Source organism: Opisthocomus hoazin, chromosome Z, assembly GCF_030867145.1.
Source record: "Opisthocomus hoazin isolate bOpiHoa1 chromosome Z, bOpiHoa1.hap1, whole genome shotgun sequence".
In the NCBI taxonomy this organism is placed as follows: Eukaryota; Metazoa; Chordata; class Aves; order Opisthocomiformes; family Opisthocomidae; genus Opisthocomus; species Opisthocomus hoazin.
In genome coordinates, this window is record NC_134454.1 from 27,677,166 (window position 1) to 27,694,483 (window position 17,318).

Consider the following 17,318-nt stretch of genomic DNA (forward strand, 5'->3'; position numbering starts at 1 on the left):
ACCTCAAGTTGAGTTTTTCATAAAACTTCAAATCCTCCCAGGACTTTTCTGTAGGCATCTCTTTGCAACATTTATATGTCTTAAAATGTTTAATGGCTACTGTGTTAACACAATTGCATATATTTCACTTAGTGGAGTACATTCTAGCTCATTTTGCAGGACAGTATACACTGTCATCAAAATTTCTTTTTACTTCTGAAATGAGGTATATTTATTGTTTCTTTAGGCAATTACTAGTACTTGCAAAATTTAAGCTTCTCTTTAAGATTACGTTAAATGTATTTTTCTTCCTACTGAGTGACTTCTTAACATTTAGATTTGGATATTGATTTTTTTTCCCCATTCTCAATATCAAAAATCAAAATATAGAATGCCATTAGTTAACAAATTATTAGAATGAGAAAAAATGCAACAGATATTTAGTCCAGCCTACACCAAAATACAGAGCTGCACTTGAAGATTTTTATATAATCCCATACACTCCTGAAACATGAGATCATGTCTAGTAGTAGAAATAATGCATTATTTTGGAATACTGTTTAAGCAAAGGCAGATGGTCAAAAGACCAGATCTTTCATGTTCTCATTCTAGTGTCACACATATGGCCAAAAATTATTCTTTAGGCAACATAACAACAATGATTATCTTGTACAGGTAACAGGGAATAAAAGAGTTCAGGAACTTCAGTGTTTTCAAAAGAAGTAAAAGCCAGTATAGCATTTTCAGAGACTGTTTTCTATGGTTCTACAGGAAACATAGAGAAACATAAAGGAAACCATCAGACACACTCCTAAACATCCTTTCAACTTGTCGAAGACATGTGCTTATCCAAAAAATCCACACATTCCTGTATTTCAGTGTAAGAGACAGAGCTGGTTCCAGGATTCCGGAGCACTCCAAGGAAGAGTAGGATGACCCAGCACCCCTAGAGGTACTCATTGCATTAACAGGTCATAATTTACATCAGGTACAATGAGCAGGCAGATCATTTAGAGTGCAGAATATTCCAGGTATAAAATACCTGTTTTTCTAACTGATCATCTCTTAGGAGCAATTTCAGATACAAAGTGCACAAGTCAATATGCTTATCATGCAATGTCCTTTGCAGATATTCTTTACAACTGACGTAAATGAGATTGTTGACAGATACATTGCATTGTATTGGTTCATCTGAACTGCAGACAAATACACGCATTCTCAAAACACATGTGACATTTTAAGGCACTTCTATTCATAATACATGGAGAATCCACAATCAGTATCTTCAGAAGTAATACATTCATAAAATCTCATAGTACTGTTCATTCTGTGCACAAAAAGTCAACAACAACAAAACGTAGCACTTGGAGGAAGTGTCACTTTGTGGAAGAAGGAACACTTTTCTTCTTGGAAATGTTCCTTCTACGTGTTCTGCTACATATACTGAGCTTTGCTACAAATGAAGAGTTTACTGCTTTCCTCTCCTACTGTCAGCGCAGGACCAACATAGATAAATGGAAATAACGTAGATTTTTTTCATGTTATGCATGATCAATAAAAATTGTTTCACAAGTTTCCATCAGTTTTGAACTTTACCTCATATCATCTAACAGAAAACGTCCTAGTGACCTAAGTGTGTAAGTATGATTAAAGAAGAATTTTGTGTAAAAAGAAGTTTATTGCTGTCCATTATGTTTTATCTTGAAAAACAAATTGAGTTTATAACTCAGACTTGTTATTAAAAGAGAAAGAGAGCAAATTCAAGTCAGACAATATAACATAGATATCCTTTGGATGGGCCAAGAGTTTTGAATTTGAATGTCTTTAAGAATTTTACAGAAAAAATAATAGTGCCATCGAAAATCTTCCCTACTTTGCTAATTTTAATAGGTAGATGAACAACTGAGACAACAAGAGGCAGACGTTTGTTAAACGCTATCCAGTAAGCCAAAAACGATGGGAAGAGTAGTGACTGATTAACTACCTACAACATAGACCCAGCAGTATCTCCCTGAAGATATGAGAAAATTTTTGCAGTGCTTTTTCATGGTGATATTTAAAAAAAGTATCAGCAAATATTGCTGAGGCAGCTGGGTTTATTTAGCCTGAAGAAGAGAAGACTGAGAGGGGACCTTATAAATGCCTATAAATATCTGAAGAGTGGGTGTCAGGAGGATGGCGCCAGACTCTTTTCAGTGGTGCCCAGCAACAGGACAAGGGGCAACAGGCACAAGCTGAGGCAGAGGAAGTTTCAGCTGAACATGAGGAAGAACTTCTTCCCTCTGAGGGTGACGGAGCACTGGAACAGGTTGCCCAGGGAGGTGGTGGAGTCTCCTTCTCTGGAGATATTCAAGATCCGCCTGGACGGGGTCCTGTGCAGCCTGCTGTAGGTGACCCTGCTTCGGCAGAGGGGTTGGACTAGGTGATCCCCAGAAGTCCCTTCCAAACCCCATGATTCTGTGATTCTCTGAAAATAAAAAGGATTTTCTTGTATGTACGAGAATAAGTTGCATTTAAGAAAATTATGTTTGCACTTTGAGAAAAAAATTAAATCAGTGGCCACCCATGGGGCAAATTAGACCAGTTCAGAGTAATTCGCTCTTGCTTTACCTCTGCATGTTCCCTCTTCATTGTTCCTACTTAGATATACTCTACACATAGAAGAGAAAAATATGATGGTCAAAAAATCAATACTGGTAGGGACTACAAATTCCTCAGTGGCTACTTACTCATCTTTCAAAATCACCTGGTTTGTTTGGATTATCAGAAATGGTATGAGGGGAAAGGGCATGTGAGTAGTGTGCGCATGTCTATGTATGAAAATGACATTTCTGCTATCTTCGTCTGCACTCATTTTGGAGTACAGTTTGTATTTTCCCTAAATTAATTCCTTAGCTTTTATACATTCACAATCAATAAATTCTGAACATTTATCATGAGGACTGGAGAAATCAGAGCGCTAAGCTTCCAATCTGTTTTCTGCTGAGTCAAGACTCTTTACAAAAACAGTGGCTTGTAGAAGTCTTCAGTGCACTGTTAATCTTTCACACAAATAACAACTCAAAATCAAATCAACACCTGAATTTTGATATAGTTTTAAGAGTCACAAAGCTGAAAAGGAAGCAAACATTAGTCCCTGTCAGGAACAACACCGGTTTTCTTGGGCAAGAATTTAGACGATTTTAAAGTGATCTGGAATGTGAAATTACCTGTATGCCCACGAACACTGTACAGCGTAGTTTTCAAAAGGCTATTGAAATTCACAGAAATATCAGATTTATGTATCTTCTAGCTGTTTCAGGCTATAAAAGTTTTCATGAGCCTATTGCATTTAAAGTTCATTGGTATGTTCCTTTGGGTTAGGAATCTAAAACTCTTATATTTGACTCTTATGACAAATTTCTACAGAGTTCCACCCTTAAGACGAATGTCCTACAAGCCCTCCTCCCCCACCAACAGTACGTTTCTGAAGTCAATCTTAGAAAGGAAAACAAAATAATCCCTAAATCTCTTTTTTCAGGCTCAAAAGAGAGCTCTTCTCCTCCCAGTTTCTCTCTCCTTCCCTGAGGGTGACAGACACTTTCTTCATCTGCATCTTTGCAGAAAATACACCTGTCAAATACATTAGTTTTGCCTTTGAAGGTCATGATTAATTACCAGCTTGTTAATTGTAAAGAGTCTTTAACACTACACTAGCAAATATCAGAAGAATATGAGAAGAGGGAAACATACGCATACCAACAAGAATAGCAACAGATTTTAACAAAAACTGGTTCAGTTCAAGGTTCCACACATGTTTGAAACTGTCCAGGAAAGAGATGGAAGTTTGTTAAGATCACATTTTGAGCAAGTCACAGTCTTTTTTTTCTTGCAGAAATCAATAGTGCACATTTACCTTTATGCTACAGGGATACTGCTTTTGATTTCAGAAGCAAACTGATCACAGATTGTCTTGTATTGCTGTTCTGGTAATTCCCCTAGACTTTCATTTATAAAATGGAAGTCCTACAGCCCTCTTTCCACTATCTGCTCTGAAGGGAAAAGACAGGTAAACATTTGTCAAATTAATGGGATTTTCAAAATTTGATAGAAATGTAAAATGTTTTACATTCATACATATCCTTTAAGCTGAAATAATATAATAATAGGAAGATAAATGATTTACAGAGAGAGTCAATAAATGAGAAATTATGAAAACATGTTTTGATCACAGAAGTAAATATGATGATTGCCTCGTACTACCAATTAACATTGAACTTATAGCCAGTATTTTGCAGTGGATTATATTAATATCTCTTAGTGTCTTAGAAGAATAAAGAGATCAAGATAATCTACTTTTGAAAGCTGAATTAATTCAACCAGCCCATTGTTTTGTGTGAGAAATCTTTTATTTCCTAAACAGTATTGTTGGTCCCCAGAAAAACATCAACATGGATATATGAAGATTCTTTGAGAAAGACAACTGTAATAGAAATCACATATAAAAACTGGTAGAAAGCATGCAGGCTATCAGTATTAATACCTGTAAAAAGCAGGAGAGAAAACGTGTCAATAACATTACTGCTTAACAACACAAAGGAAGCAACAGTTTCAAATATCACCCAAACAGAGTATGTTCTAAATTCTATCAAAATACTCTAGGTAAGAGAAGTTAAAGCTTATAAATAGTGTTTTCTCCCTAATTAGATGCTTATTTGCTGCATAGGAAATTTATTTTCTTGCTTTGAAAATGATTATTTTTAGACTTTCAGGAAATAAGCACAGTGTCTAAGTGAATGAACGGATGCCTGCATTACAACCTGCTATTCAGCTGTGAACATAGTAATAAACCAAGCCTATTCTTTCACATCATTAAGCAACACTAAGTAATCAGATGAATGAGTAAGACGAGCAAATTCCCTCAGTGTCACAGTTATGCATCAAGGAAAACACTCAGGGTGCTCCACTTGTTGAACATGACCATGGCATATTTGAATGAAGGCAATACTTGGTCTTCAGATATCTATAAGAGAGATGGAAAGAGGACAGTAAAAAGTCCTGTATGAGTCCAGTACTGTCTGACCAGGTTCTTTTAGATATTCTGTGCATGGAGGGTATAACATTAAGTATCAAACTTACTTATCTGAAGATAGACAGTTGAAGTTACTAAAGTTACATTTTGCTAGTTGTGTAGTTTTTATACTGTTTCTTTTATTTTTATATTTATATTGTTGTTACATATTCACTCCTCCCACGCTCATTTGGCCACCCTGTGTTGAGATAAAAGTCAGCTTCATTGCAACATCTGTGCTCAGTCACACCCTGCACTATTTCCTGAGCTTCATGGGTATGCCGCACTTGCCCACCTGCCCCGAGCCTTCTTGCATTTTAAGGATTTATTGGGCAGTCATATTCCACCCCTTGGAGTTCAGTCAGTCACAATCCGCAAGATAACAATGGCATCGAAAGATTATTTTTCTTTTGTCTGAAAAGAGAATATATTTAGAGTTGAACTAGGAGAAAGCCATGAGCTTTTAATGGAGCCATATCTTTTCAAGAGTCTGCAGACTTTCCTTCAGTGGGGTATTTGTTTAAAGAAAGGTTAGACAGTATTTCTAAAGAAAATTTTCTAGGTCACGAGAGATTTTACAATTATTCTTTCACGTTTTTAACTGATGTGTCTACTAAGTTCAGTCAAAGCTTTGAAACTAAAGAGAGGAAGTGCACACCTCATTTGTCAGGTAATTTTAAGGTTACTTGCATGCAACTGCATTTTATTGCTGTTTTTAATTTTCTACTATAATTATGCTTTCTTGCACGGATGGAAGAAAAGTATCTTAAGATGATGGAGATAAAACATTATGACTAGCAAAAAAGGAGAATGACTGTCTCAGTCCCTCTGGTCTTCAAAAAAACACTGTAGAACTGTTTCTGGAGTCCTTTCTCTTCATTTCACTCTAATAATGCTAGAGGGGAGAGTAGTATTGGAACGTCAGATATAAGATTCCCTAGTTCACACTCTGATCCTTCTCTTCCAATGATGATACCACAAAGAGGTAGCAAGATCTTTTCAGACAGCGTAGCAGGGAAAATGTTCCAACCATTTCCCCCAGCTATTGAATTAGGTACTGTGTCAGATAAACTGCTCTATCAGCTCTACATGAGTAGAACCTGTTCCTTTTCTCTCCGTAATATTGCAAGATTGCTGATACAGACAGGTTAAATACTTCAGCATTTCTCATAGAACAATAATTCCTAGTTTGTAAATCAATCCAAGGAGTAGGCATGTATCATACATCTCAGTTTTCTACATATGAAGGATGATTTTCTCTCACTCTTTCAAAAAATAACACGATGGCACTGATTTTGTACATATTCTCTACTCTTCTTCCATAAAATCATATACTCAGGTATACTGATATCAAGTATGCTGCTCTTGCCCTTTAATTAGACATGGAAGAAAATGGAAATGCAGATTCTGAATATAAATATGAAGTATTGTAATCTCACTATTGTCACACAGAAAGGTTCACTGCTCATAAATGGCCAATAAATGTAATATATAAAAGTTGATAGAAAAATGTTAAAGACACACATAGAAAAAATGAAAGATTTCCATTCATTTTGGCACCATCCAAACACTCAGCTGATGATAACAGCATTTCTAAACATGCTGGCACAATCTTATCTATAAACACCCTTCTAATTGATACCTCCAAAGATGTTAATAAAGAAACAAAACTGAATTGAGATAAATAAATTCATAGAATCATAGAATCATAGAATCATAGAATCATAGAATGCTTTGGGTTGGAAGGGACCTTTAGAGATCATCTAGTACAACCCCCCTGCAGTGAGCAGAGAGATCTTCAACTGAATAAGGTTGCTCAGAGCCCTGTCCAACCTGGCCTTGAATGTTTCCAGGGACAGGGCCTCCACTGCCTCTCTGGGTAATCTGTTCTGGTGTTTCACAATCCTTATCGTAAAAAATGTCTTCCTTTCATGCAGCCTAAATCTACCCTCCCTTAGTTTAAAGCCATTACTCCTTGTCCTATCACTTTTTTGATGCAGCCCAGGGTACGGTTGGTATTCTGGGCTGCAAGCACACTTTGGTGGTTCATGTCAAGCTTTTCATCCACCAGTACCACCAAGGCCTTCTTGGCAGGGCTGCATCCAGGCCCTTCATCCCTCAGTCTGTGTTGATAGCTGGGGTTGACCCAGCCCAGACACAGGACCTTCCACTTGGCCTTATTGAACCACACAATGTTCACACAGGCCCACTTCCCAGCTTGTCGAGGTCCCTCTGGATGGCAGCATCCCATCCTTCTGGTATATCAACTGCACCACTCACCTTGGTGCCATCTGCAAACTTGGTGAACGTGCGCTTGATCTTGCTGTCCGAGTAAGTGATAACAAAGTTAAAGAGCGCCGGTCACAGTATGGACCCCTGAGGGACACCACTTCAACCACCCTGACATCAGCTGGGAAGACCATACAGCTAGGCAGGCACAATCCAGGAGGTTCCTACAGAGCATCGATGATAACTTTCTGATGCAAGTGGTGGAGGAACCAACAAGGAAAGGCGCTCTGGTGGACCTTGCATTAACAAACAAGGAGGGACTGGTGGAGGATGTGAAGGCTGGAGGTAGACTCGGCTGCAGTGACCATCAAACGGTCAAGTTCAGGATCCTGCATGGAGGAAGCAGGGCGATAAGCAGGACCAGAACCTTGGACCTCAGGAGGGCTGACTTTGCTCTCTTCAAGGACCTACTGGCAGAAATCCCATGGGCCAGGGGCCACTTCCTCCATGCTCAGGAGCGGTGCATCCCCCTGAGAAAGAAATCGAGGAAAGGAATCAGGGGACTTGCATGGTTGAACAAGGAGCTTCTAGTGGAGATCAGGTGGAAGAGAAAGGTCCATGGAATGTGGAAGGAGGGGCAGGTCATTGGGAAGAATACAGAATTGTGGTGAGAGCATGCAGGGATGCGACGAGGAAGGCCAAGGCCCACCTGGAATTGAAGCTGGCAAGGGATGTCAAAAACAACAAGAAGGGCTTCTTCAACTACATCAGCAGCAAAAGGAAGGCTAGGGACAATGTGGGTCCACTGCTGAATGAGGCGGGTGTCCTGGTGACGGAGGATGCGGAGAAGGCAGAGCTACTGAATGCCTCCTTTGCTTCAGTCTTCAGTGCTAAGACTGGCCCTCAGGAATCCCAGGCCCGGGAGGTAAGAGAAAAAGCCTACAGGGACAACTTTCCCTTGGTCAAGGAGGACTGTGTGAGGGATTGCTTAAGCGATCTGGACGTCCACAAATCCATGGGCCCTGATGGAATGCACCCACGAGTGCTGAGGGAGTTGGCGGATGTCATTGCTGAGCCACTCTACGTCATCTTTGAGAGGTCCTGGAGGACAGGAGAGGTGCCCGAGGACTGGAGAAAGGCCAATGTCACTCCAGTCTTCAAAAAGGGCAAGAAGGAGGACCCAGGGAACTACAGGCCGGTCAGCCTCACCTCCATCCCGGGAAAGGTGGTGGAGCAGCTTATCCTGGAGGCCATCATCAAGCAAGTGGAAGAAAAGAAGGTTATCAGGAGTAGTCAGCATGGATTCACCAAGGGGAATTCATGCCTGACCAATCTGACAGCTTTCTACGATGACATGACTGGCTGGGTAGATGAGGGGAGAGCCATGGATGTTGTCTACTTAGACTTCAGCAAGGCTTTCGACACAGTCTCCCATGATATCCTCCTAGGGAAGCTGAGGAAGTGTGGGCTGGATGAGTGGTCGGTGAAGTGGATTGAGAAGTGGCTGAATGGCAGAACTCAGTGGGTTGTCGTCAGCGGCGCTGAGTCTAGTTGGAGGCTGGTAACTAGTGGTGTCCCCCAGGGGTCAGTACTGGGCCCAGCCTTGTTTAACTTCTTCATCAATGACCTGGATGAAGAGTTAGAATGTACCCTCAGCAAGTTTGCCGATGACACCAAACTGGGAGGTGTGGTAGACACACTGGAAGGCTGTGCTGCCATTCAGCGTGACCTGGATAGGCTGGAAAGTTGGGAAGAGAGGAACCTGATGAGGTTCAACAAAGGCAAATGCAGGGTCCTGCACCTGGGGAGGAACAACCCCATGCATCAGTACAGGCTTGGGGCGGACCTGCTGGAGAGCAGCTCTGCGGAGAGGGACCTGGGTGTTCTGGTGGACGACAGGTTAACCATGAGCCAGCAGTATACCCTGGCTGCCAAGAAGTCCAATGGCATTCTGGGATGCATCAAGAGGAGTGTGGCCAGCAGAACGAGGGAGGTTCTCCTTCCCCTCTACACTGCCCTAGTGAGGCCCCATCTGGAGTACTGTGCCCAGTTCTGGGCTCCTTACTTCAAGAAAGATGAAGAGCTACTGGAGAGAGTCCAGCGGAGGGCTACAAGGATGGTGAGGGGACAGGAACATCTCTCCTACGAGGAGAGAGATGAGGGAGCTGGGGTTGTTCAGCCTGAAGAAGAGAAGGCTGCGAGGGGACCTTATAAATGATTACAAATATCTGAAGGGTGGGTGTCAGGAGGATGGGGCCAAGCTCTTTTCAGTGGTGGCCAGTGACAGGACAAGGGGTAATGGGCACAAACTGAAGCACAGGAAGTTCCATCTGAATATGAGGAAGAATTTCTTCCCTCTGAGGGTGACGGAGCACTGGAACAGGCTGCCCAGGGAGGTTGTGGAGTCTCCTTCTCTGGAGATATTCAAGACCCACCTGGACAAGGTCCTCTACAACCTACTGTAGGTGACCCTGCTTCGGCAGAAGGGTTGGACTAGATGACCCACAGAGGTCCCTTCCAACCCCTACCATTCTGTGATTCTGTGATTCTGTCATCGGTGTCCATTTGGACATCAAGCCATTGACCACTACACTCTGGCTGCAACCTTCTAACCAATACTTAGCCACCGAACAGTCCACCCATCAAATCTGTATTTCTCCAATTTGGAGAGAAAGATGTTGTGAGGGAGTGTCTTGAAGGCTTTACAGAACTCCAGAGAGACCACATCCATAGCTCTTCCCTTGTCCACTGGTCTAGTCACTCCATCATAGAAAGCCACTAGGCTGGTCAGGCAGGACTTGTCCTTGGTGAAGTTATGATGGCTGTCTTGAACCACCTCCCTGTCCTCCATATGCCTTAGCAGAGTTTGTGGGAGGATCTGTTCCATGATCTTCCCAGGCGCAGAGGTGAGGCTGACGGGTCAGTAGTTGCCAGGGTACTCCTTCCTACCTTTTTTAAATATGGGCACAGAGTTTGCCTGCTTCCATTCACCTGACTGCCATGACCTTTCAAATATCATAGAGGGTGATTCGGCAACTATACCAGCCAGTTCCCTCAGGACTGGCTGATTGGCTTCCGAAGTAAATTGGTCAATCCGATTTACTTTGGAAGCCATGAAGAGAGTCACTTGGAACAAGAATTGTTCTCAATAATTCACTATCGATAGGAATATCTCAGACAATTCTGTTTTATGAAAACCACTGTAGAGAAAACTAGATTTCTGTTTAACCATTGGTATTTTTTATCAAGGCTTTTGAAAGTAATCAGGACTGAATGTGGATAGTCATACTTTATCTACTGTAAGGATCCATTTCCATGCAGAGGAAAAGATGTTGTCCTACAGTTTTTACAAAAACCTATTAAACTTAATATTTCTTCTGCAGAAATGTGTCAGTTTAAAAATGATTTTTTTTTCTATTTAATTCTGTAACACTTCAACCTTCACAGTAAAAACCTATCTGTCATGGCAACATTACAAAATGAAGTCCTTTCATTCAAAACCTTAGCAATAAGCAGTATGTTTATATCATATGTTATTGCATTGCCTTGTAGAAGCACCAGCATTTTCAACATACATTTGCCTAATGGAAAATACTTATCTAATGAACACTGTCCTTCAGTGTTCTTAGGCTGCAGACAGACAATGCAAAAGTCATTAAAATAATATTCTTATTTATCAGAAAACAAACATACAAATAAAATTATCAAAACTATTGGTGTGAGCTTCTACATTCTGCTTTGATATGACGGTGATGGTAGAACATCAGCACCACAGCAGTGTCTTGACATAGGTTTCAGTAATTGCTGTGCTATAAAGACGCATTATGTTGCTTTTTGAGGGGTCACGGAAATAGCTTTATAGCTGCACACTTCCCTAAAAATTGTTTCATTAAGTGGTGTCGTGGATTCATATTGCATATTGAAGCGCATCATAGACTAGAGTCATATGTCATCACCTAGGTCAGATTGTTATTAAACTGCTGCTACATTGGTTGAATAATGCTTTTCAGCTATGAAGGTCTGCAGACTGTGCATGTCAACACATACAGCCTGCACTGTGTAGTATAATAGGCATTATAATGAAGTAGGATACATTTTAGCTATATATTTATATTTCAATTCTGGCAGGCCAAATACCAAATAACAGAAACTCTGAAGTTTTCCTTTCTTTGGTGCCTACAGCACAGATCAGATGACACAGAGAACTACCATGCTCTGAGGAATCAAAATCAGCTAAACAGATGTGGACAAAGACCAGGACAACAAAAAAGAAAAGCACTGCACAGAGAATTACAGGAGTTCTTTTAAATACATGAGTTACAAGTCCAAAGTCATTAAAGTAATTTAAAATAAATTTCACTGAGAAGTATTTGCAATCCAATACATTTACTTAGTATAATGAGAAATGGCAAGAAGGCTATTTTTGCCTCTCTCATTCTGATCTTTCTTAAGACACAAAAAAACCTTCAGGTTTTAAACAAGTTTCTTGCTAAGCTGAAAAACTTTCCAACTTTTTCCAACAACGTTAACTCTTTTTAAAAATAAATAAAAGTCAGAAAAACCCATACAAGTAGGATGAAAATTAGGATTCTATGGGGATTAAAAAATTATGTTTTCTAAATATTCTATTCTAGTCTAGTCTAGTCTAGTCTAGTCTAGTCTAGTCTATTCTTCTATTCTATTCTACTCTGATTAAAAGTAGGATTTTACAATTAAACAAAACCCAGCAACCTGCTGCCCCATCCCCACCAACCAAAAAAGCCATAGCTGTTGTCGTCAAGACCTTCTCCTTCCTCATTTGTACTGGATTCCTGGGAAACACTGGAAATCTACTGGAAGCTCAGAAATAAATTATATATAGTGTGGTGAATCAATGACTGCTTTATTACATACAGCAAAATAGAGCATGACATTATTTGAATTTAATAGGTCCTTGCTATAAGGAAGTCTAGATCTGTGTCATAGTAGGATTTCTGTAGAAACAGACAAGATCAAACAAAGAATTGCAAACCAAAACTCAAGGAATATAGAAGGTTTCTAGAAATAAGATGTCAGTGCTTGTAATGTGTGTTAAATCACAAATATTTTCAGTAACTTTACAGATTCTTTATCTTACAAAGCACTGCTGGAACCTGTGTGTTGCAGTGACAAATTTATTTGTTTTCAGTATAAATTTTGCTACATTTTAATACATTTTCAATGATCTGGGTCTTTTCATGTGTTATCACCATTTATGCAAGAAAATCTGTGCTGTTTTAGCTACTAGAATAGATTGTTCTTGTAGTTGGAAAATTAATAATATTTCAAACTGTCATGACTTAACCTTTCAGGATCTGTTCATTTGTACTAGACACACAGTGCACACGCACTCGCACACAGAAATAGAAGCTGCAGAATCATAGCTGGTTTGAAATAATTATTCTTAATTGAAAGCATAAATCAATACTTTTCAAGCACAGAAATAGCTTCCTTTTTACTATTCATAATGGGCTGGTAGATAATTCGATGAAACTTGAGTTCATAGATAAGTACATGCTTTGTTGATTGCACAAGACGTTTCAAACTAAAGCAGCTGCAGAATTACTGAAAGAATTGAGACTGAAACAAATTCTCTGACATCTTTTATCAACACCATGGAGCAATACAGAGATTTACTTCTACTGTCTATCCTGCTTATGGGTAAACCAGAACTGATTCTCTTTTAGTGATTTTTCCTTAAGCTAAGTTCTTCTAGTTAACTGCACTTTTCTGAAGTTGCCTATGTATTTTACAGAGTTCTCTCCAAAGATGATAACACCGAATGTTTGTAGTTTTACTGAGCTAATGGTAGAAATGGCAGGCAGAAATATCAGCCAAGGTCACTGACAGACCTTTGAGGTTATGCAAATGAGGAGTCACAAAGGGTTGCACGTGCAGGGAGGGTCGGACAGGACTGATGACACGATACTGAGCAACGCAGTATTCCATGCCATACCCGTCATACTCAGTTTAAAGCTGGGGGATCAAGAGGGTCTTGCTGTCTTCATCCATGGCAGATTCTGAAGAGGACCCTGCTCCTTGTCCTGCCTGCGATCCTGATTCAGGTTCCAATCGCTGCATATCTGAATCCAGTTCCTGTCTACTCCTGGGGCCAGTCCAGGACTTCCCGGTGCTGCCCGACAGCTGCTGGTAGGATGCCAGCACCTGCAGCACCCAGTTCCAGGAAACTCAGTATTGATTTTTTATATTTTGATTTATATTTCTCCTTATTAATACTCTTAGTATTATTAATAAATTCATTTTAATATTGTAAATCTATTTTAACTTGTAAATGTCACTCCCTTTTCCTTCTTTTTCTCTTCCTGTGCTGGGAAGTGTGGGTGTTAATAAAGAGCATCTGCCACTCACTTTATTGCCACCATGCTCTAAACAGTGACACTGACACATAAATTGACCTGTTAGTCTGGTAGGAAAAAAAATCCAAGAAATATTATGCATTCATGGTTTTTCTACTAGCTGACATCACCTCACAAATACTTCAGATTCTTACAAACTTCAGGTTATTGGTAAGTAATACAGTAACAGATATTGACCATGGTGCATACCCAGATGCTGTATCTTGTCACCAAGATTCGTTTCTTTGGGAAATTTACACAAACTTGCTATTCAATCTCCAATTGATGCTCCAGTCTCCAATTGATGCTCCAATCTCCTGTTCATGCTCCAGTCACAGCACACTCGCCAGGCTCCCCTGCCTGATGCCAATGACTTTAAGGGAGCAATTAACGAGTGAGAACAAAACAACTTGAAAGGGTAGATAATAGTAAACGACTGTGTGATAATCTTAATTGTACACAATTTGGAGCATAATTGATGTTGACATCATAGTAACTGGAATAATGATCATTACTTAATTAGCTTGTTAATCTAATTAAAATATTAATAGTAAATTCTTGTCTCCATTTAATACATTTCTTTTTTCCAACAAATACAAGTAATTGAGTGCAACACTTCGACAACACTTGTAAAGCAACTTAGCCAAATCTTAGTTCTAAAAGTTTGTCAGACATCTGATTTATTTTGTTTTATGAAACATTTCTCAATTCATATAATTTGTAAATATACTAGTGTAAAGAATATTTACATCTTAAATTCTGTAAGTATAAGTCAGCATAATTTTTACGAAAGTACAAACCTGTAGATTTAATTATAGTCTTTTATTTTTTTAAGAAATTATAAATTAACTAAGGATGTATTTAATAAGCTACAGATTTTTTCCCCATGAACATCTTTGTCCAAAGCACTACAATGAAATGATTCAAACACATATTCTGTTGTCTCCTAGAAAGAAGAGAGAGAAGTCCCAAAAGGGTAATATTAGCATTTAATATATGCACATTCCTATTAGGCATCATATCTATTACATGCAAACACAGGGAGAGATGGCTAATGAAATCAAAACAGAGGTGAACAAATAAATAACAACTGGAGATGATTATTTCTTACGGTCTCTCAGTCTATCTGTTCACTCAGTCACAACTACAAGCAACCAGTCTGCTAACCGAAATGGTTTGTGATTTCTACAGGAAGAAAATCGGTTTCAAAGGAGACTGGAAATACCCCTTGCAGACTTACCTCATTCTGGAATCAATTTAAGTAGCAAAACCAATCAAAGTATTAGAATGTAAGTAGTGAAAAAATGAAATTCAAGCATGGCAGTCTGCAAAGTGCTGTAATTCTACTTTTACCTGCTTAGCTAATGGTTCTAGGTGAACCTTGATTTGATCCAGTTCAGCTTTTCTCATAATCTAGATCAGTCCTGTTCCCTTCCAAATAGAGGAAGCTTTTTCGTTATATGGAGACTTTGCTGTCACAGAAGATGCTCTTCCTGTAAATAAGGAAAATGCTGTGTTTCCAAATTGTAAAGGTATTTATTGAGGTTTTGTTTTCTTCATGTCAACATAATAAAAGTCCTCACTCATAATGCAGTAATGCAGTTTAAATTGTTAAGAACAGCACAAGTGTGTTATTTCAGTATTTGGAGAAAGATAATGTGTTTCATGAGATAAAGAGCTGTAATAGTATTTTTCCTGTGATACCAAACTGAGAAATTTTGAAAAAATCATAAAATTTGGGGGATTTCTTTGGTTCAGTCAGGGTCAATATTGCAAAAGACCAATATTCAGCATGAGACAGCACTGATATGACAGTATTTTGGATCATAGTTACCAAATTGTTAGCATACTAGGACTATACTGATACAAAACAGTTAAAGTATCAGTAACGCTTTTTTTTTTTTTTTTTTTAGGACAAAGTACATGCATAAACACACACATGTGTATAGGTAAGTGTTTATGTATGTGAATAGACACATATAAACAAAAATATATGCACACATATATACATGGCCATACAGAAAGAGACATGGTTATGTAAACAGTTAAATACAGCACACCACAGAACTCTGGGCACATTAATATAGGTTGGTTAGTTATCGCACTTCGAACATTTACAGGAATCAACGCCTCTCCTCAAAAAAATGCCAAATAAAAAACACCAACTAAAAAATTCTTGAGGGCTTTTCTTCTTCTGAAGTTTGATTGTTAGTGCTTTGGTTGTTTGCGGGCTGGGAATTTTATGTTTGGTTGGTTTTTTTTTTTTTCCCTAAGGACAATCTCTGTTCAGTTGAATATGTTCTGATGTTATAATTTTACCTTAAGTTTTAATTACTGTTGGTGCGTAAGCTATTTGATGAATTACTAACATTTTGTAATTGTAGCTGCTATGAATCTGTCACTTGCAAGATGGAGGAAAAAAAAAAAGAAAAAGAAACAAACTTAATAGCTACTTTCCGTAAACGGAAGAGGAAGATCACTACTGGCATTCCCTCCTCTCCCATAAAATATTCCCAAAAGCCCTTTCTGAACACACTTGAAAAACTTATGAATATCTGCCACTGACCAGATGATGCACCATGCTTTACCCACTTATTCCTAGTACTTCTTAATGCTGAACATCTCTAAACATAGACAATTATTTTTCAACGTGGATGGAAACTACTTTTTCAACACAGAATTCAAATGCAAAATTCAGTGGGGTCTGAGCAGCTAATGTTTAAAAGTTGGGGAAAAGCATGAATTAATTTTTGAAATAACATAAGATAAACATAATAGGTGACAGATGTAAACCTAAAACCAACACTTTGTCTTAACTTTGGTTATTTAATGGTTTAGTGAAGAATAAAAAAATGAGATTTATCATTCCAAAATTAACTATTCATGATTTCAAAACTAACATTTTATGATTTCAGAATTACTATGTCCCAATTTCAAAACTGAAGTTTTATCTTTCAAAATAATTTGATCTCTAACCTCACTAAATTTCAACCTGAAGCCACTACTATGTTAGTCCTTAAACTGGAATCTGAAAAAGATTAGAGTAGGGAAAAAAGAAAAAAAAAATCCCAAACATCTTCTTGTGGCACAAGGCAGCCCTCAAAAAAACATGAAAAAAAGATGACAGTAAAGATATACAGCACAGCGCAGGAACATTCGCAAATAACGAAGTGACTGTAACATAGCATTATGCTTCAGCTAATAAGTCCCATGTTTCAGGATACTAATTAGTACACATGCAGTGCTATGAATAAAGAACTATACTGCTTCTGGCTCCCTTGTTAGCTCATTTCCAATTAGGTGAAGTATCTCTTCATAATATTAAATTGTACACAAGTCACCCTCAAGCAAGGAAGAATGATCTGGCATGCTGAGTTGAGTGTTGTTGTTTTAATAGTATATGTCAAGAAAGATGGACCCATGGAGAGCCTTTCCTTTATCTTTCTTGTAAGGACAGAAAAAATAGCTGGCAGGCTGGTTACTTCACTGTGCTTACAAAGGACAACGGAAGTTAAAACTGAAATGCAGAGTACAATTTAAAATACGAATACGCATCCTTAAAATCATGGCCTTCTTCTGATATCAATAGGTCTTTGCAGGACATAAGGCCTCATTTGTTAATTCGGAAATTTCTTTTTTTTTTTTTGAGCACAAGTAACCCAAGTCCATTCTTGAGTCTACATGTA